Source organism: Rattus norvegicus, chromosome 6, assembly GCF_021556685.1.
Source record: "Rattus norvegicus strain SHRSP/BbbUtx chromosome 6, alternate assembly SHRSP_T2T, whole genome shotgun sequence".
Classification (NCBI taxonomy): Eukaryota; Metazoa; Chordata; class Mammalia; order Rodentia; family Muridae; genus Rattus; species Rattus norvegicus.
The window spans coordinates 52,419,693-52,447,002 of NC_141539.1; the positions used below are offsets into that span (position 1 = coordinate 52,419,693).

The 27,310-nt window shown below is 44.3% G+C and overlaps 1 protein-coding gene across 46 annotated transcripts in view; it reads left to right on the top strand.

The window, feature by feature from the left end:
- Nucleotides 1-27,310, top strand: part of Myt1l (myelin transcription factor 1-like) — a 406,515-nt gene that overhangs the window by 10,636 nt on the left and 368,569 nt on the right.

The window sequence follows — 27,310 nt, forward strand, 5'->3', positions numbered from 1 at the left end:
CAGGAATAAAATTTTATGTCTACTTGTAGTATTCCCATGGCTAATGTGGTGTGAATAAGTACCCTGTTATGAATTTAACCCTGTCCATCCTTCTCATTGTTTGAGCACTTCCTGAAATCAAGTGTGCTTAAGAAAGTAGAAACAGATCAGCAGCTAAGACTGACACTGAGACCCCCCAAGCTAAGGGAGAGGTCCTAAGGGCTTTCATATGACCTCGGGGGAGCTGCTCAAGGCTCAAGACAGGAGACATGGGGAGATGGCTTCACCCCAGTGGGACTGATCAGCTGATTGGCAGCAAATCTGTCTTTTGTTCTCTTCCCCCTGAAACTCGGGTGCAAGTTTGCTAATTATTTTTAGGTTCTGTGTTTTAGGAAAGTTCAGTGATAGATCTCTAGCAGTCCGCAGCCATGGTGGGGCATCCCTCTCCATTTCAGCCTTTTCTCCTAGCAACAATGGTACAGTCAACACTGAAGATAGAGATTGTGGCTTCTTAAAGTCAGTTTCTCCCTTTACCCTTTGCCACTGATGGGATAGCTATGCAGTGTGTACACCTTGAGCTCCTACTGTGTGCAGAGCCAAGAGAGAGAACCATCCGCGGGTAGTCAGGACCTAAGTATTTATCTGTCTTTCTGCCCATCTACTGACAAAAGGTAATGATAGGGCCTGCAGGGCAACTATTCCTTGAGTAAATTTGGAAATAGATTTTTGCTCTTCTGACCTAAGCAGAGTGGGCTGACTCCCTTGTTTCCTCTTTCTGGGTGATCAGTACGCCTGTAGTCTTCTTGAATATTAGCATAATTACATAGCATTGTGCAACTGTTTCTATATGAATTACATATTTTAGTGTACCCCCCTTCTCATAAAAGCTAGAAATAAAAGTTCAAAAAATTTTTTGTGGGTTCTGGATAGCTGGTCTTCTTTCCTGTGGTTCCGTATACTTGGGATATAGAGTCAAAGTGACAAGGCTTTTCTCATTTGAGAATATGAGACAGTAAGCAGCGGTAGATATCAGATGTCTTCTTCTCAGTTTCTGAGCATTTGGAGGCTGTGGGCAGCAGGGATCAACAACAACAACAACAGCAGCTTTGGGTAGGGTGTGGTCAAGGCCTCTACTGCTAACTCCAGCCAGCCCTCTAGCAGACAGACAGATCTCTGGGCTATTTACCATCTCTGTTAGACATACAGTGTGAGCTGTCCTGACACTGTGCAGCCAGCTGGAGAGCCATTGGCTACAGAAGCCTTTGGCAGCAGGAGGAGGAGAATTCAAATGAGACGCTGGTGAGGCATTTCAACACTCTGAGAAGAGCTGCCACCTTACTGCCCAGCAGATGCCACTGAACAAACCTGTAGGTTCTGCATTAAAATCCTGCTATTCAGTCCTTTAACAGACAAGTGTTGTTGGAGTTAGATATTTCTATTCTCTCAGGGTATGAAAGGCAAGTGTTGTAGGGATCGGAAAGCCATATAGCTTTGCTTAAAGATGTAATCCTACTGCATAAAGCAAGAGGTGTGGGTATCGGACAGAAATCCTAACTGCGTGCTTAGATAGATTCTAGGCTCATTTCTGCTTGCCCTTTGTTTTACGTGGGGTGTTTGACTCTAAATTAAAATCCACAAAATTCCCTGTTAAACTCTTCAGAACCTCCCAGTCCCTCTTTCTGTGATTCTGAGAGAAGTCATGGAGGTCTTGCCGCCCAAATATTCTTTGGCTAATTTGTTGTTACTGGGATATTGTTAGCTCCAAAACAACCCTTCTCCCTCAGAGACCCACAGCGCACGCCAAGCTGTGTCATGTCAGTCCCCCAGGGATGCGTTGGCACACCTGTTTACAAACGGGCTAGGCCACCTGTTCCTCCAGCTTCGGAGTTAATGATCAGAACTGGGTCTGATCACCCAGATCATTTGAGGGGTCGAGAGCCACTGTGAGACAGCAGGACACTTCTGACACATATCGCCAATAGGCGTCCAGTCGATTCTGAGTAAGTTAGAGAATACACTCAACCCGTAATCGCAGCCAGAATTACGAACATCAGCCATCTAGAGACTCGATGTGATGTGAAGCGTGTGTCAGACGTGGTTCAGCCAATGAAACCTCATCATCACATAATTTGCATTTTTAAAATGAAGCAAATGCAGATGAAAGTTTCCTATAACTGTAAAGGCGTTGCTGAGGTGGAGATTGCTTGGGCCATAAGCTCCAGAAAATGCCAGCCAGCATCAATAGCTGTGCTAACACAAAAGGGAGGATAGTGTAGGGTCTTTTTCTCCAGACAAAGAACTATAGGTAGCCAATTCTTGGAGAGGAAGAATTAGCCTCTCCCAGGGATGAGCCTCCTTATGGGATGTCCAACCCAGAGTAGTCATCCACAAAACTGTATGCACATAAGTAACAAAAGCTGAATCAAAAGGGTGTATTTATTTGGGACAATAGTAATGCATTAATTTATATATGTGACAATAGTAATCAAAGGAAAAAGAGGCTATGACTTTAAGAGCAAGGGGCACATTGAGGGACTGGAGGAAGGAAAGAGAAGGGAAAGGTGAAATGATTACATTTTACTTAAAATTACTTTTTTTAAAACAAATGTCTCTAGTAAAAAAAACCAAAAAAACAAAAAAACAAAAAAAACAAAAAACAAAAAACAAACAATAAAACCCCTGCCACCTTCCATAGCTCTATCTTTAGTATGGGCTGTTCTTTCACTTGTCTTATAACTAGGGACTGACTATGCAGCTGGGACCACATACAGCCATTACCTGTATCTCTTTGGCTTCTACATGTAGTCCTGGCTGCTTCTACCCTTTTATCAAAGGGCGGGTAGGCCCTGGAGTGTATTTAAATACTTTTCTTTAGTGAATTCTTTGGTCTTTATAGAGAGTCAGAGCACCACCCCCGCCTGGTTTGGTCTGATTGGCTGAACTGTGTGTGCATTGTAAGTTTCCAGCTAATTATTTAGGACATCAGAAATGACTCATTGATGCCTTGATTATTTTTCTATGAGCTTCTACTGAAAGGCATTTCCACCAAGGACCAAACAGGTTGCTATGCTTACTATTTTATTTGGTTCCATGTCCCTTTTATTTTTAAAGTGAAAATTCCATTTGAAGCTCACCTTGGCATGACCTGGAGCCCATTTGGAAGGTGCTGTCTGGAAGGCAGTATGTTGTAGTTCCACAAGACTAGGGGGTGACTTTGAACACATCAGTTCAGCCACCATCTCTTTGTATATTGTTTCAGAGGAGGGAATGGAGATTACTACTTCCCAAATCTCCTTTTGATCCCCACTGGTGGAAGGAGAGCAGAGGCCTGTGGTACTCTCACCAGATATTTTCACTGGTGATGGCCCAGTGCAGCCTCATAGAGGCCAGGGAAATGGCATGCTATTCACAAAACCAAATGCCTTTTGGTCATGTAGAAAAATCACCCCATGAAACTGATGCGTGTGCCTAAGGATTAACTTTCTCTTATAATTCCTTTGTTAATTTTTATCTATCATATATCTTTGACTTGAAATAAAGTCAGACTTTTGATAAATATTCCTTTATGACAACTGTAGGTGGAAGTTGTCTGACGGAAATCCCAGGCACACACACTTATAGTTCTAGGGTCACCTCTTGGTTTCTCTCAGCTCCATGACTCCCCTGGGGATTCTTCCTTCTCATGAAACAGTCAAATGAGGTTGCTGGCTTGGACTTTAAGTAACTTGCATCTTTGTGGTTTACCATTCTTTTCAGAGGTAGTATTAAGGGTATGCATGGGTTAAAGGGGAACACATTTTTAGTAGCTAGAATCTATTACACAACTCACGGCCTAATTCTGATAGCCTAGAGTAGAAAGCACAAAAAATTACAAGCAAGAACCTGTGGGTTCAAATAAACACCCCCATTTACCACTGTATCCAATGTCCTGTTCAGCCATACCTTAAGTGGGCCAGGGGTACAAAGTACTCCAATGAAACAGAAGGCATGGAGTCTGAAGTGGGGAAGGACATAGGAGAAGGAAATCAGACCCTGGGAAAGATAGAAAACCTTTTCATCACCCTAGGACCCTAGCTTCTCACTAGGGTCAAGGAGACTTTCTAGGACACTGGTACTGGTGGCTTCTTAAATAAAGTCAAAATAAAGGAGGGGGGACTGAGCATGGCCAGACAAAGACAAACTATCTTGGTATTTCCCAATAGAATTAAGTTACTGCATATTTCACAGTGCTTGAAGAAAGGAGTTTGAATGTTTTTGTCAGAAAGAAGGGTTTGACATCAGAGGGCCAACTCCTGTGTGAACTCTACTCCATGAATGCCTGCCTGTAAATATAACATGCCCACCCCTAATGTATGTGTATGTTTATGTATCAATTTAAAATTGGGAAGCTTTTAAGAATACATGTCTAATTTAATAAAATCATGTAACTGTTCAAAAAGTCAAAAGGTGCCACAGGAAACCTCCCTCTGCATATTGGGAAACAAATCTCATGGTAGAAGGGATGAGAAGATCTGCAGAGGCAGCGTGACACAGAATGTGCAAGGGGCATGGTAAGGAAAGTCTATCCACTACAGGAAGCTACAACTCTATTGACATAAAAGAGCAAGGATAAAATCTGCCAGCCGTAAAGATGTGTGTGAGATAGGAGTTTTCCATGTGTTTCAGTTCTGGTTTAAAATGAGACCAACTAGAATTGGAAGTTCAATCCTGTTGCATGACAAGGACACAGACTTTGTGACTCCTGTCCCAGCCAGGTACATATGACAGTAAGAAGCTAGTGAATGAAGACTCTCAGGAAAGGAGCTATGGGCAAAAAGAACACAGCCAGAATGTCGCTAGCAAATGCATTACACTGAAGGCTTCTGGGGTCTTACACAAAGACAGCAAGAATCTGCAGGATTACTGAATCCTATCAGACACATAACCACACAACCATAGGCATACTTGATGCCTCCTTCCTCTCTAAAAGTCTCTTCTACCTAAACATATGACAAACTGGCTTTATTGTTTCTGTATTATTTTTTAAATTAACTACATAGTTAACAAAATGAATGAATCTTAACTTTGCAGTCCACATAGTAAACTTCATAATGTTTCTTGTATGTCTGCTGGAAACACTTTTGAAGATTTATTTAATTTTATTTTATGTATACATGTGTCTGCATGTATGCATATGTACCACAGGCATGTGTAGTACTTGTGAAGGCCAGATCAGGGCATTAGACCATCTGGAGCTGGAGATGCAGATAATTGTGAGCCTCCTTCTAGGTGCTGGAAGTTGATCCTGGGTTCTCTCTGAGACCAGTGAGTCCTCTTAACTGCTGAGCCATCTTTCCCAAAGCTGGGCCATCTCTCCAACTCTTGAGCTGGAAAATTTTTAAGGAAAAATAATAAAAATGGGGGTTTGGAGATGTCTTAGTCAGTAAGTGCCAGCAAGCTGGAGGATAGGAATCTGGATTCCCCAGCATTCATATAGAGACGAGCATGGTGGCACATGTCTCAGATACAGAAGATTCCCTGAGGCTGAATGGTCAGCCCTTCTATTCAGTCAGCGAGCTCCAGAACCAGTGAGAGACCCTGCCTCAAAACTCAAGGTGGGAAGCAACTGAGGAATACACTTCACTCACCACCACTCTCTGCCCTTTACATGTGTGCTCACTAATGTGCACATACAGTAGCATGCGCCCCCACACGATATGATTTACAAAATGAAGAAAATAATGCAAGTAAGTTGTTTCCCTTTGCTCTGCAAATCTCTATGTGCATCTGTGACTTCCCTTCAGAGAAGCATGTTAGAGAGATCCGTTTTTAACAATGCCAATAGCAGGGCAACAGCAGAGTCCTGGCATCGCTTGCCAACTGAGGCACAGGTAGGCGAGCTGTTCAGTGCATATTTCAAAGAAGCTCTCAGCATAGACCTCCTGATTCCAAAGTGAGGCCAACTCTACACATGGCTTACAGAATAGTGACCCCAAAAGGGGCAGCATAAATGTTCACTTGTTCAAGGTTTTCAGGGTCGGGCCATGGCTATAGTATAAAACAGCTCTATAGTGTCTTATCAGTTATATCCTCCCCAAATCCCCCACTGAAGCATCATGCACGATTTCATCCTTCCTCTTTATATACTCATAACTTCCTAAAAATAATAGTTATTTCGCTAAGAATCTTGGTGCCGGCCTATGATCCCAGTTACTCTACTGGGGAGGCTGACAGCATAGCATCCCAAGAGACCCTTGGCAACTTAGTGAAACCCTTGCCTTAAAAGAAAATCTCAGAAAAAAAGATGGAGATGTAGCTCAGTGGTGGAGTATCTGCCTGGCCTGTGTGAGACTCTGGACTCAATCTCAGTACCTCACACAAAATTAAAGGATCTTAATCCTGCTAACACAGCCTTCTTCAGAATGTCTAAATTGTCTGCTTTCAGATCGTGCTTAGTGTAGGCAAGCATCCCCTGGACCAGGCATTGGGCCCTCTGCAGGAACTCCTAAGGAAGCTGCCACAGTGCACCAGCACTGAAGATGGACAGGATGGGGAGAGCATGTAGGCTTCTTTGCATAACTTGTGTTCCAATGCTTTGTTTTCCCACCAGCCAAGCGCTCCTCACAGAAAGTGATGTATCGTAAGCATAGCTTCTATGTATACATGGAATGGGGGGCTGCATACATGCCGAACGTATGTACATGTGTGTGCATTCTCTTCAGGCTCCAAGTTGCTTCCATTGCTCTCCCCTGTTCCTTGGATCCTAATTCTCCTCCAAGTTGAACTTCTTGAGCTTCATTCATTATTTGCAAATAGTAACCTCTTATCCCCCTTCCCCCTTGGCTGACTCAGTACTGAAGTCATGGCCTTTTCTGCAGAACCTGATCTCCTCTCCATCTTCTTCCTCTTCACTACCTACTTCTGGCCAGAGCCTCTCCTTATTCCCATGTTTTAATGTTCCACTTTCTATCTATCTGTCCCCTACCTTTAGATGTCTTTGATATAGGTTAGACAGAGTATGTGATAGATTTACACACACACACACACACACACACACACACACACACACACACACACACTCCTGCAAGCAGTGAGAATTCTCAGTAATCTTATACCTTGCCATAGCCTCACATGAGGGTGTGTGAAAGGGACCAGACCCAAGTAGAAGCAGGTTGGAGAGTAGCAAGGAGGCACAGCAGCTTTCCACGTGACTCTGACTTCTTTGCGTCCCATTAGACTTTTTCTTTGGATGGGTTCCTTTCTAAACCAGGCTCCAGGCTCTCCTCCAGTACCCTCCTTAAGATCAGATTGTCCCCTTCTCCCAGCAGCACTGTTATGTACACAGATCCTGCAGCCCTTATTACTGACCATTGAGGATCATACACACTGCAGGAGCTAATAGGAGGGCCTTACTATGATAAGGAAACACATTTGGAATCTAACCTGCTTGAGCATGCCCAATAACAGCTGGAACAGAGGCGCACTCCTTCACTTATAGCTCAAGGTATTGCAGAACTGAGTGGAGCTGGGTGGAAGAGTCAGACTTTTCTGATAAATCCTTGCTTGCTAATCCTTCGTTATGGACATCTGCCCGTCAAGCCTGATGTGAGCAGGATACAGCATAGGTTTAACAGGACTAAAGAGTCGTGTGTCAAAGAGGAAGCTTTTCTGACTCCCTATTTGCTCTACTACCCTTGTCTCTGGGCATGTCTAAAAGCCAGCTCTAGTCAAAGAGATGAGACACTGAGACCTGGTCTTGTCTCCCATCTTGCACAGTACCTGAGGGTTGGCTTATACAAAAGCTATTGAGCATGCCCATTCCTCTTCTTTCTTCCCAACCCTGGGGACATACTTCAGAGGGTATCACCTGTGGATGTGCTTCATAATACAAAAGTGGGTCTAGGGCTCTCAGCTGAGGCAACTGTTGAAGACCAGCTTTACTGCACACCTCCCATCATGCAACCCCTTTCCACACTAGATAGGAGAACTGGGGGTTGCTTATCAGATGAGGCAGAGCAGTGGCCTCATTCAGCACACAGATGCCTCTGTGCCTAGCTATACCAGCACAGAATTCGCAGACTGGGTACAGACTGTGCAGCTAGTTCTGGGGTTATTGCTCTCGGGGAGTTATGGGAGAGCTGCAGTATGGCTGGTCTTATCTACTTAGATTGGGCATCACCTTCCCTTTCTGATGCCTTGAATGATCTTGTTATACAAATCCCAGATTCTTCATTCATCAAAAGTAATCTTGAAATTAGATCTTCGTGTTCAGAGGCAAAGCCAGAAGGGCAGAGAGACCAAATGTCAGCCCTTCAAGCAGAACCTAACAGGTACCCTGAATCTAGACAAAGGGAGTAGTAAATGTCTGTGGTTTTTGATTCTGCTATGTTGGTTTCTCTGGCTGGCTATGTATTAGGGGCATTTCTGCTACAACCCCTTTGATCTAAATGATTGTGGTGAAATCATTGCTTAGACAAAATCATCCTCGGGGGAAATAATGTGTGTAAGGAGAAAACCAGAGAGTGCTGCCCTTTAGTTGAGGAGGTATGATGAAGCTAGGGAAGGGTTGCCAACAGGGTATTCTGGTTTTCTCAGAGGATATTTTGCCAGGCAGGATAGCGATGGAGGTAATATGTAGTTTATGTTTGCCATAGTCCCATAACTATAGGATAACGACATGGGAAGAAATCTGACCAGGCAAAGTGAGGTGATCAGTCTCAATAAGAAGGATGCTTCTCTAGGGGTAATTTAGAGAATGTTTCTGGGTGAGAAGGCAGTTTGTGTACAGGGACACCAGAGAGCCACCTGGAGGACAGGTGGAGTAGGTCATCAGGGGTCAGAAGCCACCTTTACAACAGTCTCTGGTGATGAGCCTATGACTTCACTCTCCTGATAACGGGAAATTACGGAAAGCTTTTGTGTGGCTGAGTGACAAGGCCAGAGCTTTTCTCTGGGATAATTAATCTGGCAGCCAGTCAGTGGCTACTTCCTGCCAATTGCATCTCTAAAATAGCTCTCCCAACTGCTGCCTCCCCTCCACCCCTTCCACGTTTTCTCTGGGACTGTCACTTATTCACTCATGGTACCCCACCGCACAACTTGCCAATCATCTGTAGTCTGTGCTGTGGGAGACTCCCGGAAAGGCTACAGTCGGTACCTCCTGGTTGTATTTCTCTCCTCTGTGTTCGACAGAGCACTGAGTGCCTGATCACTCTGTCCAAGGTCTGTGTGAGGGCCACCGTTTTTGTTCCTTCTGCTCGTGATGGATCCTTCCTCATTATCCACATTCCACCACCCTTCAAAGTTTGCATTTCCACAAAGCCCTCCTGTTCCTTCCCAGTGTCATCCACCCTCTTTCCCCTGAGTGTTCACAAAGAAGATTGCCTTGTATTTATAGGTGTGTATCTGACAGTGCTACCTTCCCAGAGACCAGGACAGTTTACCAGTTCTGTGGGTGTGGGTGTCACCATGGATGGTGACTTGGTTTGTGCTCCTGTATTACACTTGTGAGAGATGCAGGGGACCTCACCTCAGTGTTGATGCTGGGGTTGACGTGCTGCTGTTGACAGGCACCTCACTACCCCGCATTGTCTTAGTTACTTTCCCATTTTGTGCTAAAGGCACCATGACCAAGGCAACTTAAAGGACAAAAGATTAAATGGAGGCTTATAGTTCCAGATGGTGAGTCTATGATCATGGTAGGAAGCATGGCAGCAGTCTAGTAGGCATGGCTCTGGGACTTAGATCCACCCCACAAGTACAAGGCAGGAGGTAAATGAGAATGGTGTGGGCTTTTGAAACCTCAAACACCCCCCACCTATCCACCCAAACCCCCACCCCTCCATCTCCAGCCCCTGCTCCCGTGACATACCTCCTCCAATATGGCCACATCTCCTAACCCATCCAAATAGCTCTAACAACAGGAGACCAAGTATCAAAACACTTGAGCCTATGAGAGCCATTCTCATTCAAAAAACCACAGACATGCACAACCCTTGTGTTGGTCTCTGCTCCACTGTGCATCCTGGTATTTAGAAATAGGTATGGCATCACCATGAGGAAAGCTACCACAAGTCTTTCCAGTACCCAGAACCCTGTCATTGCCTGCTTTGAGTTCCTTCAGATATACTGTGAAGATGATGTTGAGTTCTCATCCCTGTGGAAAAAAATTCCTGAATAATCAGTATAAATAAAGATTAATTTTGTCACATGGTACATTCCATGGCTGACTCCATTGCTTTAGGCTGTCTGGTGCCAGCTCATGGTTGAGGTTTCAGTTCAGTTCATGGCTGACTTCGTTGCTTTTAGGTGTGTGGTAGAGCAGAAACACTTGGCAGAAGGTAATGTTGTATCCAGCCTGCTCAACTCCTGCTAGCCAGCTAGTAAAATGACTGACAGGAAGGGACCAAACACAAGATACACTGTTCAGAGATGCTCCCCCAGTGATGTGCTTTCTTAGAGCAGGCCTTATCTCATGAAAGTGCATTCATTTATGGATCTATGGATTGACCTATTGATGAGGTCAGCTTCCTCATCATTCAACCACCTGTGGGGATCACCAGCAGGGATCAAGCCTTTTACACATGAGCCTTGAGGCCATTTATATCTAAACCATAATAGCCTTGGACTTCCTGTATGTGATGTCCCACATAGGAAGCCCTGACTTCTGAACATCTTCTCTCTTTTATCTCCTGTGACAGAATTGTCTCTGCTTTATTTGGACCCTTTGATACCACTTAGAAGATAAATACTTGTATGTCTGCCTTGGGAGAACAATGCCCCATAGAGGACCTTTGAGAAAATCATGGTTATTTTTTGGGTTTTGGTCAGGAATGATAGAATCATTGAGGCATCTCACTCTCTCACTATTTGGGCAGAGGCACAATTAATTTTAAAGATCCATAGAAGGGGTAGACTATCTCTGTCTTTAGTGCTTACTCTGTCCAGTCAAACAGCAGGATATGGAAAGCAAGGGTAGATGCAGAACTCAGGTGACCCAGACTCAGGGTTAGGCAGAGAAAGAAGCCGCTGGTCCTAATAAAGCTGCAGGCCCTCTTGATCCAGGTCCAGACTCAGGGTCACACACAAAAAGAAAGACTCACATCTTCCTGCTCCAGATTCAGTAATGTCACCTTCAGGAGTCTGAAAAGAATATCCTTGACCTTGAAGTTGAATGTGGTGAATCTACTATCTAAAATCAGCCCTCGACTTGACATCTCAAGCCGGGATGTAGCTCAGTGCTGAGTGCTTGTGCAACAATTCTGGGCTCTGGATTCTACCCCTGACCCTCGACTGGCACCTCCACTCACCTTTCCTACCACAGAGGGTCTGCGAGCACAGCCTGAGTGACACACTTGCTTCTGAGGCATAAAGAATACCTCCTATTTTGTGATTTATTTTTTTAAACTAAAAGCTGCTCCAATAATTGCTATAGTGGGGCTGAGCTGGATTAAAGTTTTTCTGGAAAATAGATCTTTAGATATCTATATCTGGAAAATAGATCCTTCGTGTCTGTGCATTTAAGTCAACAGTTGCTTTGAAGGATTCATTTCAGCCGTCGAATGTGAAAGAAGTAAGCAGCTTAGTGGGACAGTGAAGTACAAAGAGTGGGAACTTCTTCAGTTACGTGTCTCCAATGCTTCCTGGGAATCTAGTCTGTGGTGTTCTTCTTGCCTTGTCTGGCTCTGCTAAAAGAGGATGAGTATATATGGATGTACAGAGATTAGTGACAGAGATATTCAACTATCACAGTTAATTTCACCTAACTTCCAAGGCAGGTCCAGACTCCAAAAGTCACAGAATAAACTTTAAGGGAAGCATGTGGTTCCACTGAGAATGTGCCTGCCTAATGTGTGTGCATCTCTGGGTTTGCTCAGCTGCACCGTATAAAACCAAGCATGATAACACATGCCTGTAAGCCTAGTACTCTAGAGAGAGAGGTAGGAGAGTCAGAAGTTCAAGGTCATAATCGACCACAGACAGCCTTGACTACACTTGACCATTTTTCAAAATAACCAAAAAACAAATGCTTATATTTTTTTTACTTGACTAATATAGCAAACACACTGTCATTTTCAGATCTCATAGAGCAGAACAATTGTCTATTGGTATTTTCCATGTTTAATCCATTCCCTGCATACCTCAGGTTATACTCTGCTGTCTTTGACATCCCCAGACACCAAGCATTTCCTCCAAATACCATACTTGTGGTTTCACACAAAGGCAGTTGGAGGTGTTCACCAGTCCCTACCCACTGCTTGCTTCTGTAAATGAGGTTTTACTGGGACATTGTCATGTCATCCATTTGTGCACGTTTGTGACTGTTCAGTGTACTCAGGCTGTTTGGTCAGCAGTGATAGAATTAGAAAGACCACCCAGTTTCTGGACCTTAGTTACCGCAAGTGAGCTGGAAAGAAGTAAAGAACTGGGGTGGGGGGCAAGAAAGAATAGTAATGTAGATTACACTGAAATCAAAGGGAAGAGGGTGCTGTGTAGAACAGATAATGAGACAACAGCATGGGTGAGATGGGTGCACAGGGATTCCCTCTCCTTACAGTACAGCTAGCATTGCTCTACTCCTCAGAGTGTGAGCGACCTTAGGATTCCCTCCATTCCAAACCCAATGGTGGGTCTCCTCAGTTCAACACTCTAGTTATGTCGTCCCCTGATTTTTCAGCACCTGAACTTGACCACGTTCCTCTGGACCACTGTGTTCTGAAAGGCAGACTCACCTCCACAATACAGATTCTCTTGTCTTCACATCTACAGAAGAGCTGCCTTAGATCAGACTGGCCTCAAACTTCAGCAGTACATGCGGCTCATGCTCTTATGTGTGATGGTAACTTCTTATCCATAAGGCTGTCTGCTCTGGCATGGCTGCAGGACCTTAGTGTCCCATCTTGCATCTTCTTTGTTCATTGTCTCTCAGTAACTCCAAGTCAAATACTTCTTCTGGAATAGAACACTCCTCAAGAACTACAAGGTGGGGTCTTTGACTCCTTTTCTTAGGGCGACTATGGGCAAGCCATGCTGCTGTACTACAGCAGGTTGAATGATGCAGTCCTTGGTAACCACCGACACTTGATGAGCACTGGTTCCTGGAAAGGAATATGTTCTTTTACACACTGCTTTGGGATACAAGGTAGCAGCTACTATTTTTACTGTCAATGGCTTCTGTTATTCTCACGGTCAAGACCAGTGTCTGTTTTCACACCATCCATATTTAGCTTATGGCTGTTGCTAGGATAGTTGGCGGCCTCCTGATGGCCTCTTATAGGCACATGACTCTTCTGAGAAGGTTGTTACTCAGGATAGCTTGATGAGAGCTGTCTTTGTGTGCTGTCTTATCTTCTCTCACCTGAGTACATCCCTTCGGCTGAGATAAGGTAGACTTAGGCACCGAAGTCGCTCTTCCCAGCTTGCATCTGTCTAGGAGTTGTGATTCTCCTCGGGAAAGAGAAATATCTAATTTTCAATATTTAAGGACATTGTTCTCTATAATGGACAACACTATAGGGTGCTCTTGTGGGTGAAGAAAGAACAGAAGTGGGCCCAATGAGGAAGTGCAGGTGCCCAATGGGAAGAAAGAACTTCTAACTTAGGTGTACTGAGCCATAATGATACCCTACTGGGGTTAGCCTGAAGCCATGGTTAGTCAGATACCTGGAAATATCTGAATATAAAGAATTACCTCATCAAGGTGGCTGTAAGGATGAGATTATAGGACATGTTTCTGAGACACAAAAGAAGTTTCTCTAACTCTCGTACTGAAGATTGCCATTTGTGATGTTATTATATTGTTTTTACCATGTACCTGAGACTGAGCCTGGTTACCCATGTAATAGTAGATATTAAGGAAGTATAAGTTGAATAAAGGGATTTAATTCTGACAATGACTGAGGGGCTTCATGAGCACCCCTGAAACAGTGAACTGGTCCTTCAAGGACTTGGTTCACACACCAGGACACACTTGAGCATTACCGTGTCTGTTATCTAATTTTCCACCTTGATTTCGGCAAAGTTTTAGGCAACACAAAGATCCCATTTCAATTCTTTAAGAGTTCAAGCATCCGATCCAGTTTCTGCTTTCTTTTCTTTTCCTAGTCGTTTGAACACATAGAGCTGTCGATCTTTCCAGGATGGGAAGAACTCATTGTTCATTGTGAGCAGACACCAGCCACGAGCATGTGCATATATCAGCATATTTAGTGGCAGGCACAGTCGCTGCAATTTGACATCTCAGTTAAGTTTGTCTTGAAGTCTGGCAGCCCCTCCTCCTCCTCATTTCTAAGGAAAGTGGTCCCACGCTTCTAAGCTCACTGCACACAGATACCCAGGCTCACAGTGGAGAGCAGACAGCATCATCTCTGCACAGATTTTTATCTATTGGGCCCAAACACTCTCAATATTTAGACAACAGTTCCTGGCTGATTGGGTAGCTAATTCCTCTTTTATCCTAACCTTTAGGTATCCAGTTTGATAACCCGTTTACAGAGTGACTTTCTACTTCACTGTGTCGTAACTATGTTTCTGATTCATGGAGCGCATGCTGCAGAGTCTATTCCTTTTCCATGAGTGGTGCTAGTGAAGCACATTCATGCTGACACGGAAATCAAGGAGCGTAATGCTATCCCATTGTGTGCACATACTTTGGAGTAGAAAGAGAAACCCATGTAAACCCATGTTTTAGTCATTGGAGACCAAACCATGTCTACTGCATTGTATCAACAGGATTTAACCTAGCACCTAATACAGGTTCAAATGCTTTTGCTTTCGCACTTACACATGGACTTAATATTTGGTATCATCTTAGATCTCTACAATATTTTTTTAACCTCCCAGTTAAGATAAACTTTTGGAATGGTTAGATTTATATAACGTTCAAATTTTGTTTTATTCTTCATCAAAAGCCAAGTGCTGAGAGAAATGTGCAGCACCTGGTAAGGCTCAAGTGAGATGCAGTCTTGCTAATGACATGATGAAAAATTAATCTGTCCACCTATATGTGTAGCATGGGTATCCAGGAAACCAAGGCAGAACTTCCAACATGTCTTCACCAAATGAATTTTCTTTGCAGGGAGGGAAAAAACGAAAGGAAGGAAGGAAGGAAGGAAGGAGACACAAGTAGAGAAACCAGTAGACAAAAGAAAGAGGGAAGTCAGTAAGAAGAAAGGCAAGAAAGTGCAAACAGGGGCCAGAGCCAGGCATGACTCACGAATGGCAGCTTATGTATGTGATGGAGACCCAAGAGTGCCTCTCTGAAGAAAGGGAAGAGTTACAGACGTAGGTCCCTGTGGGTGGGCTATGCATCTCAGAACAGCCAAGAAGAAGGGCATGATCAGCTCTGCTATACCAGAGAACATGTATTGGATCAATCCTGATCCTGATGGTCCCTGACACCCATGCCTGCTTTATATGCAGACCAAGGCAAATTTGAAGCCAGTGATCTAGGAGAGAGCTACTCCTCACATGCTGCCAGACATTGAGCAAAAGTCTTTAAAGCTTACTATTCTAAGAAAACTATTGTTTTATCTGTGGTATGTTGTTCATACTGTTCATATTGATCATACACACACACACACACCACACACACACACACACACACACATACACACACACACACACACACACACAGGAGAAAAGCATGTTCCTCACTCATGAGAAATAAGCAAATAGGTCTTGTAATGTTTGCCTTTAGTTGGACTTCAGGACAATTGTCCACAAGTTGGACTTGTGGACAATTTCACATTACTCAATATTGATTATACAAGTCTGAAAGTTGACTGTTGAGAATAATATTCTTCTGCAGTCCAGTAACTGTTCAAGAGACAAAATGATTGGTCCACACTGTCATATGTCTTGTATATACATATTTGAACATCTTAAGGTTAAAACACATACTTTGACTTTCAGTAACTTCCAAGTGGTTGTTATATGGAATAGAAACATTTCCATAAAGTATTTCGAGTTTCTGATTTGTACAAATCTTGTTTTCTGTCTTCCCTGGTCTGACAGCATGATTCCTGTCTCAGATTCTCAATTCCTAATGGTGAACTGACTCCAGGCCAGGTTAAACAGCTTGGGAATCATTCCAAAGTCATTGCTATACCAAATAACATTAACATCCCCCTTCTTTAAAGTGAATTAAAAGGGCGGAGTATATCCGTAAGCCAGTAAAAAATAAATCTAGAGCCAAAACTTAACTTAGGAATCTGACAATCAAGGACTGTAGTGATATTGTGAAATGTTGGAGGTAGATATCACAAAGAAAAAAATTGCCTAAAAGGGAAAAATTTTATAGGTTTTGTGTTGAGGAGCCTCCTGCTGTCATCTTAAAGGGATATGTTGGTCAGTTCTAAATACAGCTGAGGAAAACTAAATGATTAGCAACTTGAGATTTTGAACTTCCAACTTCGTTGATGATTGTGACATTATCTAAAGGAAGCCCTGTAGTGTGTTGATTACTGAGTAAGGGTGGGTAACTGCAGAGTCGATAGAACTGTGGCTGTATGTTAGAATGTCAAACAACAGACAGACCTCCCCAAACAGACCCAGTGAACCACAGTTGCTGTGTGCACTGAGACCCATGACACAACCACTTGCCAATCACTGACAGGGCCTCTCTTTCCAACAGCTTCAACTGAGCTCCAGCTGAGCTCAAGGCTCGCTCCCGCAGGGACCCACCCACAGGAACCATTTGTGAATCACTGAGCAGAGGCACGCTTTGGGGAGACCGTGGGCACGTCTGCGCCAAGCAGTGCCAGGACTTCCCACAGTCAGTGGCTGTTCTGTGCCACTAAGATTCTTGGTGCCTCCCTGTGCAAAAAAACACTACCCCAGATGGGGTCATGGCCTAATAAATCTAAGATTGTTGGTGAGGGAGTGAAGTGGCTGCCCCTAGCTGGTTAAGTTTGGTGCAGGTGCTATGAAAGCTTCTCATGCCCTGTGACAGTCTGTGTTTAGATTTCACAATCCTGTAGCTGGTGTGGGAAACCTTTCCTTAACTTGTGCTTCCTTGAACATGGTCCCCTTCTTATGCGCTCCCAGAATTAAGGCCATGACAAGATGTAAGTTACTTATTTTTAAAATACAGAATTTGATTCACGTCTAGTACTTACTTTATGTGAAAGCTTAAAAAGCCCCAGATCACCATGGCCTTTCCCTCTGTGGCAGACGGCAAAGGCAGTCCTTAAACAGGAGCATGTTGTCAAAGATTATTCTTGTAGATGTGTGCCAGAGGAGTACAGCTATTTAGGCTTTATGGAATGATTCCACGTGGAGTTGTTGATTGCCTAGGTTTTCATTGTCCTTATATTCTGGTGTCACTATTTCCAGAGGGGGGAGATCTTCAGCTGCGAGATTTAAAGTCTCTCATGGTTCCTTTCGCTGCACTGACTCAGCAGAAGGTTACTGGAAAAGCGTATGTATGCCATTGTTTGGGAGATAAAGTATCTCTGGTTTTGTTGTGACCCAAATTGTGACTTCATCTGTATTCAGTCCATAGGCATAGGCTTATGATGAATACTTGGGAGCACGTTAAGGACAGCTGGTGGGCCACTACTGCTCTGTGCTTCTCTGTGGACTTAGCCCAAACAACTGCAGCTCATTTTCCCTCTACATCCTCTTGTAGGGTGTTGTGGACATTGGAATTGAGTGGACAGGAGAAAGAATGAAGGCAGCACAAATGGTGAGCACCACTCAGGGGATGAGGGGGAAACCCTGAGCTAACAGCTCAGGTTTGGCTTTCCCCAAACTCAGGGATCCTTTTCCTTTGCTTAGAAGGCTCCTAAAGACAGCCACATTCCTAGTGCCCCCACCTCTCTCCCCCTTCCTCCCTTCTTGGGAAGCCACACTCATATGGTAGCAGGAAGGAGGAAGGGGGCGATAGTTCCTGCTATGCAAGACAACACATTTGTTCTTCCTTGAGCAATCCCTGGAACCTTCTGGAGCTGAGGCACTGGAGCATTCTGAGGGGTACACAGCTGCTGGTATGGTGGAGGGAACGCCAGTGCTGAAGGTTAGGGATTTGAAAACCTGTCTGGAGGAAACTAGCTCAGATGATTTGGTGGTCTGAAGAAGGCATGTATGAGGATACCGTAGGTGGACTGGGGTAGAGGGGCAGTGTCCTAGTTCAGTTCGGCTCTCCACAGGGTATCTAGAAGTATCTTACCTTAAACCCATGCTGGTGCTCTTTCTCTTGGCCATCTGTGTTATCATCACACCATTGCTAGGGACATTGAGATATGACTAAATGATGCCATTAACTTCAGCAGGCAGGAAAACAGGACTCTACAGGTTGGGTCCAAGACACTGACAGCAACAGCTGACTTGCGTATACACTTCTGAGGAGCAGAGTGAACCCTGTGCTTGAGGTAAGGGTATAGTTTGTTTAGCAAAAGCTGAGATGACATAAATTAGCATTTTTCTGACCACCACCACCCAACACACACACACACACACACACACACACACACACACACACACACACACTCATTGAAGCCTGGATACCACTGATGGCTGCAGCTGATTCTGAAGAATTAAGATTCATGGAAAGTACATGTGATGGGATGCCTAGGCTCCCTACTTTAGCACCAACTCTGAATATATTAAGGGGTATATTTCCCAAGATGCCACTTGGCTGTTGATGTTCACTGAGTCTGATATGAGGATATTCTGGCATTGCCAACCTGCCACTGACGAGATGAAACTTCTCTAATGCTGCTGGCTGCTGAGTATGGAGTTTCCTCTGACCAAAGCAGTCACAAGCTGTGCTCCACCAAGAGGGGCTTCCCAGGACAGCCACAGCACCCTGGGTAGCAGAACACAGATGTCTCCTTGTATCTGCTACTGCAGACATAATCAGTGACTCCTTGAAGCAAGCCTCCAGTTTGTATTATTCTTTCCTGATGGAGCATGTGACATTAGCCACACAGTGCCTCTAGAAAAGGAAAAATACATGAAACGCATTGCAGACAACCATCTCAATATCAGTCACAGACTTTTCTCTTTTTCAAGTTTTTTGAACAAAAGGGGTAAACTCAAAATGGAAATTGCTGCTAACATGAATTTCACTCCTTCTTTTAAAATGAATACAAAACCCTCAGAGTCAGACCACTGAGCAGACTGCATGTGTCTCCCATTTGTTGTGAGTGGTTCCTCTCAGGATATCAGGTGCCACAGCTAGACAGACAGTGGGGCCTCCACTGACCCCACTGAAAAGCATATTTCCCAGAGTGCCTTGGGTTTCAGGGTACACTTCCATTGTATCTACAGTACAACCAAAGCCTGTCATGTAAAGCATTCTTTTCTTCTCTCAGCCAACATGGAAGTCACCCTGACCACCCTCAATGCCTAGTGACTGTGACTTAGCTGTAGGTCTGCAAAGCTGAAGCAAACCTCTCTGCCTTTTGTGTCTCTTGTTGGATACACTTTCAATCAGTTCTTGAACCTCTTAGCTCAGGATATTTGAGTTTCTACTCTTTGACAATAAAAATGGCTGTGGGGACAGCATCTTTTCTCACTGCCCCTCTCTTTCTTACGAGATGGTTTCCCTCCCCCATGATATGCTGCTGCTAAATAAGAAAGAAGACACCATCTGGCTTGGTGGTCTCATAGAATGCAACTTGCCAAGTGACAAAATGCAGTTCCCAGAAAGGCAATGGTAGTACATGGCTGAGTGCCAGCATCTAAGCACTCAGGAGGCAGAGGCAGGTGACACTCTGAATTCAAGACCAGCCTGGTCTACAGAGAGAAACCCTGTCTCAAAACACCAACACCTCCCACCGCCCCCAAAGCATATTTCCCAGAGTGCCTTGGGCTTCAGGGTATACTTTCATTGTACCTGCAGTACAGCCAAAGCCCTCTGTGTAAAGCATTCTTTTCTTCTCTCAGCCAATACAGAAGTCAGTCTTGAGAGCACTGCTCCTGCCATGCCCTGTCTATGCCTCCTACTTTCTGAGTTCTTGTGTCAGCCTCAGAGACCTCAGATCCTCTAGTGAATGAAGAAGTAGCATGACTTCACGTGACCCAGCATTAGAAGGTCACACGCAGTAGTTGCTTCATAGTTTGCTTCTCTGTCTATAAGGTCAGCTTCTTCGGGATCAAGATATGATGGTATGATACAGTATAGTATGATATGATATGATACGATACGATATGATGAGATAATATTCTATAATATCCAACAGAATGCTGTGCGCATGCTAAGGTTCTCAACAAGGACTAAATGATTGATTTATTTACAGGGTAAGAGACTCCAGACAATGTCATCACACCTCTGCTCACGTTCCCTGTAATTTGGTTGCCGTCCCTGATAAGAACAGATATAATGATAAGATGTGAAGCATATTTAAACCAGTTTTGTTCTCATTTATAATACAGAGATCATCCTGTTTGGAAGGCTGTCTGCTTCTCTGCCCTCTCTGCTATCCCTGGCTCCCTGTCTTGAGCTGAGGTTTGCAAGGTTTCTTGCCCTCAGCTGAACTGAAGAAGGACGGGTATCAAGTTAGACTTTGGGATAAGGGTTTATTTTGCTCAAGTCAAAATTCCTAGGCTCTAGCTTCTTGCCAACTGGCTTCCCCCATTCTTTCTAAATTGAAACCTGTCTAAAATATTCAACAAGGACAACGGGGCTGGTACCAGGCTCTGGTGCCCGAATGTGTCTGAGAACATGATGGGAACTTATGGTATCCCTGGACATGCTTGGATAATAAAGAGCTTCAGAAGCAGAGTCACATGACCAAAATAGCAGCTGGTTGCTTTTAGCATCCGTGGCCCCCAATATGCCTCTTCTGTCTCCGCAAGATTTCCAAATCTCCTTACTCCTCGCCTGAGATGTGACACTGATTTTATATTTCACACTGGAAATGCAGATACCCAAAAGAATATAGCTTGGTTCCTTCCCTTTCTCACTTTCTCCAACCCTGTTTATCTCACTGCTCTCCTAAAGTCTGAGTCCCAGCAGAGGTGTCAGCTCCTGAGTTTGACAGTTCTGTGCAGAAGTGACCTCAGCATGCTGGAATTCTTGGACCCAAACCTTTGGAAGCTTAGATTTCTTCTAATAACCTTGCCCTACGCCTTCCCCCTCTGGGTATATGCATGAAAATACAAAAGAAATTATCTGACATGAGGTGATCCAAGAGGAGGCATTATGGCCAGTCTGTGGGTGGCTCTTGAAGGCCTCCCCTCCAGACTAAGGGCAAGGGCACCCATGAACTCCCAAGATGGGGAGGTTAGTCTTAGGGCAGAGGTTGACTATGCCACAGCTGAAGAAATACTCTCAATATGGCTGTGCTTTGTTCCTGCACGCCCTTAGCTCTGATCTCTGTCTAGGAAGCCCGAGCCATGTGAAGGCAGAAATGCCCAGATCCAGCTCGCTTGGCCCTCTCCCTTCTGCATCTTGGAATGACAGCGCATGTTATCACGTAGAATCCGTGGGCATGTCAGAAGCGAAAGCTCATTTCTCTGACAGCTGGGCTCCAGGGGCACTGCTCTGAAGTCTTTGACTCCCTTTCTTTCCTGAGAACTCTTGGTGGGTAGCCCCTAAAAACACACATGAGTATTGTTTTGGCCCCTTGTCCTTATTCTCCCCCTTATCCCTTTGGATCATGAGATGACGCAGTTGTCACAGCAAGCGTGGAGCAAGGCCCATTGCTTATGGTCTCAGACGTGGTTCTGGAGCTGCGCCACTGAGCAGAACTTGTATCCTCTGCACCCACCGTTTCTGGTGACTTCTCAGCTGTGAATTTTTTTTTTTTTTTTTTTGGTCTTCCCTCAGGCAGCCTTAAGCTTTTCCTGAGAGCAGGCTTTGCAAATGTTCTCATAGAGAAAAAGATTTGGTGACAGTAATGTACCCTGGCCTCTTCCTCTCTCACATCCACATTGGTCCCTCAAGTGCTTGGATTACAGGTGTGAGCTGCCGTATCAGGCTGAAAACAGATTTTTATGATATTGGAATGCAGGGACAGTTTATACTTTTATTATTAATGTAAGCACGTTCTTCTGGGACCTAATTACACACAATGCTTTATAAGACAGTGCCTTCAGCTACAGCCCCCTCTCTGCACCCATCCCTACTCCTTGTCACTCAGCAGGAATTTCCTGCCTGAGGTCATCAGCAGCCCTCACTTGTCTGGACACACTGTCACCTTGCTCATCTTCAGCTCAACCCTTTACTTTCCACTCCACACCAGTAGGGGGAAGCAGAGAGTCAGGCAGCAGGGCAGGCTGGTCCAGCTCAATAAGAATGGGGCCTCCAACTCCCCTACACATGTCACTCACACAAAGGACCTGGGCTTGCAAGGGTGATGTGCACCAACTCTGCAGTCTTAGAATCACAGCGCTATGCATTTGGGGAGGAACTCCAGTAAAATCTAGACAACTCCTTGTAGTGACAATGAGAATGTTTTCAGATACCTGGGGTGCAGACCCTCTCCTCCAAGGCAGGAGTGACACCGGAACCACAAAGTAGATAGTGTCAGGAGCATAGCTGGGCAGAAGCCACACAGCTGGTTCTACTGTTAACTTGAGGCCAAAACTTGCCCCATAGACCTTTCTGATCAAAGGAAAAGGCTTCCTCCCATTTAATACCTTAGCAGATACTACCCTTTAGTTTGCATTCTGGTGTCTGTAATGAGCTTCTTTAGGATAAAACCTTCCACCTTCCCCTGAGCTGAGCTCTTGGCTCTCAGCGACTGACATCACCTGCTCTGACTTGTTACAAGAACAGGATGGTGCTGGCATAAGTCCTCTAGAATGGTGGGCCTTGGGGATTTACAGTGTTATCACTGCATGTTAAATAACGGGGTTAGAATCTCACTGTTTTGAGCCCAGGATGCACTTACTTTATATCATAAAGGTTTCAGTCACTACAAGGAGTTGTCTAGATTTTACTGAAATACCTCCCCAAATATCAAAAATATCACTGGTGTGGTAGGTAGAAGAAAGAAGAGTTGTATTACAGCTTTGTAGGCAAAACCCAAGAACAGCCAAGTATGGTGCCTCATGTCTGCAACCCAACACTTGTGAGGCTGAGGCAGGAGGGTTGCCGTGAATACAAGGTCTATAGTGCTTCTTATGTTGCTTTGATGTCTTGTGCATGCTCTGAGTTTTGCTCTTTTTTGTTTCCCGTAAGTGAATTGGTAGTAGAGTTACTAAGAAGAACCTGAAGAGTTACAGTGATGCTATGGGGTCACAGATGTGGGGCAGAGTGGAGTTGTCTTGGGGTTTTCCTCTCTTGTTTTGGAAGACTCTCTGCAGGTTACAGAGCTCTCTTAGTGAAAGCTGAAGAATGGTGGTTCTTATACACTGGGACAACCTGGGTGCTTGTGTGAGCATATGTGTGCATGAAGCCAAGTGGTCTCTGTGTGTGTGTGTGTGTGTGTGTGTGTGTGTGTGTGTGTGTGTGAACGTGCGCGCGTGTGCGTGCACAAACACTCTCGATTGTTTGGAGAAGGAACTCAGTTGTGTGGGTGGGGCATATGGCCAGATGCGAGATGTGAGCTCTGGCGTTTTAGCTGACAGGTCCTCTGTTTGCTGTTGGTGTGCACAGTTGTGAGGAATTTGGCTTGAATGGTTCACTTCATCAGTCTCTTTACCTCACATTTCCTTGTATTTCCTTAAAGTTATATCCTTAAGTCACACAAACCAGATCAACACAACTGGTTCTCGCTGCTGTTGTCAAATACAGCATCCGTGCTTGGGCAGGAGAGGAAGGCTGCACACTCCAAAGAAAAAGAAGTATCAATGAAAGAGGAGCCTTTCAGATCCATTCTGTCTGTGTGATCCTCAGTAAATGTGTGTTCCGTCCACCATTCAGTGTGATCTCAGGCACTGAGTTAGAGCTGCTGTTCACCTAAGAGCTGTCTAAGGCTGCAGATTAACCAGAAATACCTGATTTATCCCTATATACTAAGGTTATGTACTGTCAGTTATGATCGTGTGCCTAGCCTCGTGATGATGGTGAACTGTCAGCACCACTTGCAGGGTGTCCTAACAGGAACTCTGACTCCTATAGGATCCCAAATCTAACTGGAGATTGTATTCACTAGGAAACAAAGAGCCTCTCAGCACCTCTGTTATCTGCCCTTAGAGATGATTGGGGTAGAGTTCATTTGGGGCCTGGTGCAGAAGAGAAACGCTGGCATCTGAGCTTTTCTGACTCCATAAACTAATAATTGGATCCTCACCTGAAGAATTTCCCTCTTTCATATCCTCAGACAAAACTGAGACAAGATCAAATGCTGCAAAATGTCATGCCTATACCCCACTCATCTAGAAGGAGGTGGACTCATCCCACTTGCGTGCTTTCATTCTCTGGGTGGCATCAATGGGGCTTCCCTGCAGGAAGATGGTTGATGGAGTCTGCAGGTGGAACCACTTGGCAAGCCTTTGTGATGTTGCCATTGGCAGCTGCTCTGTGTTCATGTATTGGCAGATATTTTATATTTACTTCTCAAAGCCCAAAATTTTCCATAGATGTATGTGAAATTGGCCCACTACTATAAAACTAGCCCCAAAGAAGTCAAAACCAGTAAATGTGGCATTTAAAAAATTGTATGAGCCACTACCAAATCACCATATTTGAAATGTGGAGGAAGGTAGTGTAAAATCAGGAGAAAAAAAACATGAAAGAAAAAACAAACAAACAAATCTGCAAAAGAACAAGTTTCCAGGCTCAGATGCAGATGCAGAACGTGGCATGCCACCCTTCGATGGGTATACTCTGGCTGTGTGCCAGGCCTCACTTCAGGAGCCACAGTCCATGTCTGACCTTCTTTTGAGACGAAGAACTTTGGGTCACGGAAGACTACAGAAAAACAAATTAGTAAGCAAGACGATAGCTTATGTCAAAGGTTGGAAAGTCAGTAAAAGTGTGATTTTCTAATTTTTATTAAAGATGCTATCAGTTTTAAGAGGGATATACAGCATTCACTGCTGGACCTGGCTAGAAGGGGTTGCATCATCGACAAACAAGGGCATCTTTAGTCTGGGCACCTGTTGCATGGCTCTGTGGGCATCTGAATCCATCTCACTGTACGTAACACGAACCTTTTGAATGAGTCATCAAATCAGCAAGGTGTAGTGGAAATAAAGTATAATGTAGGGCTCTATACGTGATGTTACAAGCACCAGTAGATATGGACTGTGACAAAAGTAAGATGAAACTATGCTTATTATTATAATTACTCAGCCACTAAGCTGATACAATGGCCTCAGATAATCAACTTATGGTGAGGTATAAAGTCTTGAGCATTTTTCTCTTCCAGGCCACTGCATCAGCATGGCTATAGATGACCCAAACAACTAAGTGATACTTTGTTCAGTTTGTTCAAAAATTTCTCTGTGGAGAACTGTAATGGGTTATGGAACATGGTGGTTAAGCTGGTATGCTCAGAAGTTAGACCATCAGAATTCAAATTGGGTATTTCTTATTTACATCCAGGGTTTAAACTGACAAGCTAAATGGTGGTATCCAGTTCCCCAGTGTCTCAGGGCCTCAGCTCCATAATCTGCAGTATGGGCTTGATGTGCTGCAGTGCTGGTATGATGGTACCTTACATTGCTGTTGGGACATATGGACATGACAGTTGGCCAGACTTGTACATAGTCTCTGTTTCTGATCTCTGGCCACTGACTGGGACTTCTGGTTCTGTAGAAGTATGGCATGCCCTTCAGAAAACGAAATACAGTGGTGAGGAAGTTGAAGGTTATGTGATGGTTATGAGGAAGGGTGAATACTTTACCAACATACACCACCACCACTGTCTGCAGGAAATCAGGTTGGTCTGACTGGCTAGGTTTGTAGTTGTGGTCTGTTTAGAAGGGGATCCATATAGGTTAGCACAGCCACATCTATTTTAAAGGCAGTTTAGTTCTTTTTTTTTTTTTTTTTTTTTTCTGGAGCTGGGGACCGAACCCAGGACCTTGCGCTTCCTAGGCAAGCGCTCTACCACTGAGCTAAATCCCCAACCCTTTAAAGGCAGTTTAAACTAAGTACTATTTACACACACAGATGCACACACACACACACACACACACACACACACACACACACACACACGAAAACCAAAGTTATTTTGCAGAATATGAAGCTCATACTCATGTGAGCTCATGTCACAATGCAGTGTCACAAATGTGAGTGTCACTTTGTGCTTTAAAATTGTGCCGTTCTCCATCTTAGGGACATACTTGTGATTTTTTTTTTTGGTTCTTTTTTTCGGAGCTGGGGACCGAACCCAGGGCCTTGCGCTTCTTAGGCAAGCGCTCTACCACTGAGCTAAATCCCCAACCCCTATATTTGTGATTTTAAGTCCATTTTTTCCATCTTTATTAAATTGGGTATTTCTTATTTACACTTCAAATGTTATTCCCTTTCCCGGTTTCCAGGCCAACATCCCCCAAGCCCCTTCCCCTCACCTTGTATATGGGCGTTCCTCTCCCCACCCTCCCCCATTACTGCCCTCCTCCCAAGAATCCTGTTCACTGGGGGTCCAGCCTTGGCAGGCCCAGGGCTTCCCCTTCTACTGGTGCCCTTACTAATTAAGCCCATTTTTTAATAAAGAGTAATACTGATCCTTATTCACATGTTTCTTTAACTTATTACCACCACCGCCACCAATGCACCAAACTCTCTTATACACACAGCATACTATCTCACACTCTGACACACATATTTTGCACTGGGATGCTCCGTGGGCTCAGTCAAAGCACACTGGAGTTGACTTGGAGTTTAGTCAGAGTTTTTAACATTTAAAATGTCTTATTTTTTTCACAGCTACCTGATGTTTATTTTATGGTATATATCTATTTGTTTGTTTATCAGGTATGGGGGATTTGAGATATACATAAAATGGCATTGGTGTGAGTAAAGGCAGAGGTTACTTAAGTGGGAGTGGTTCCTTTTCCCCAACATATGAGTGAGTCCTGGGAATCAAACTCAAGTCAGGTCTTCAGGCTTGGCAGTAGACTCCTTTAGCCCATTGAGTCATCCAAGCATAAAAAGAACATTGAAATGTTATTTCTGGAAAAAGAAAGGAATGAATAAATAAGCAACTGTATATGAAAAAGAGTGATTAGCAATTTATGAAGCTGATCTCAGAAACAGCACACATGGAGAAAGCACGACTTTGGGGTAGAACTCTAAGGTTTATAAAGAGAGGCAAGGAGTTGATTGTGAAGATGGTAAGTTAGTAACATACTTGCCTTGCAAACATAAGGACCTGAGTTTGATTCCCCAGAAGCCATATAAAAGAGGCAGGCATGTTGTTGCATGCTATTAATCGTGGTACTTGATAGGTGAAGAGAAAATGATACTTGGGGCTCTGCTCAGCCAACATAGCCTACTTGGCAAATT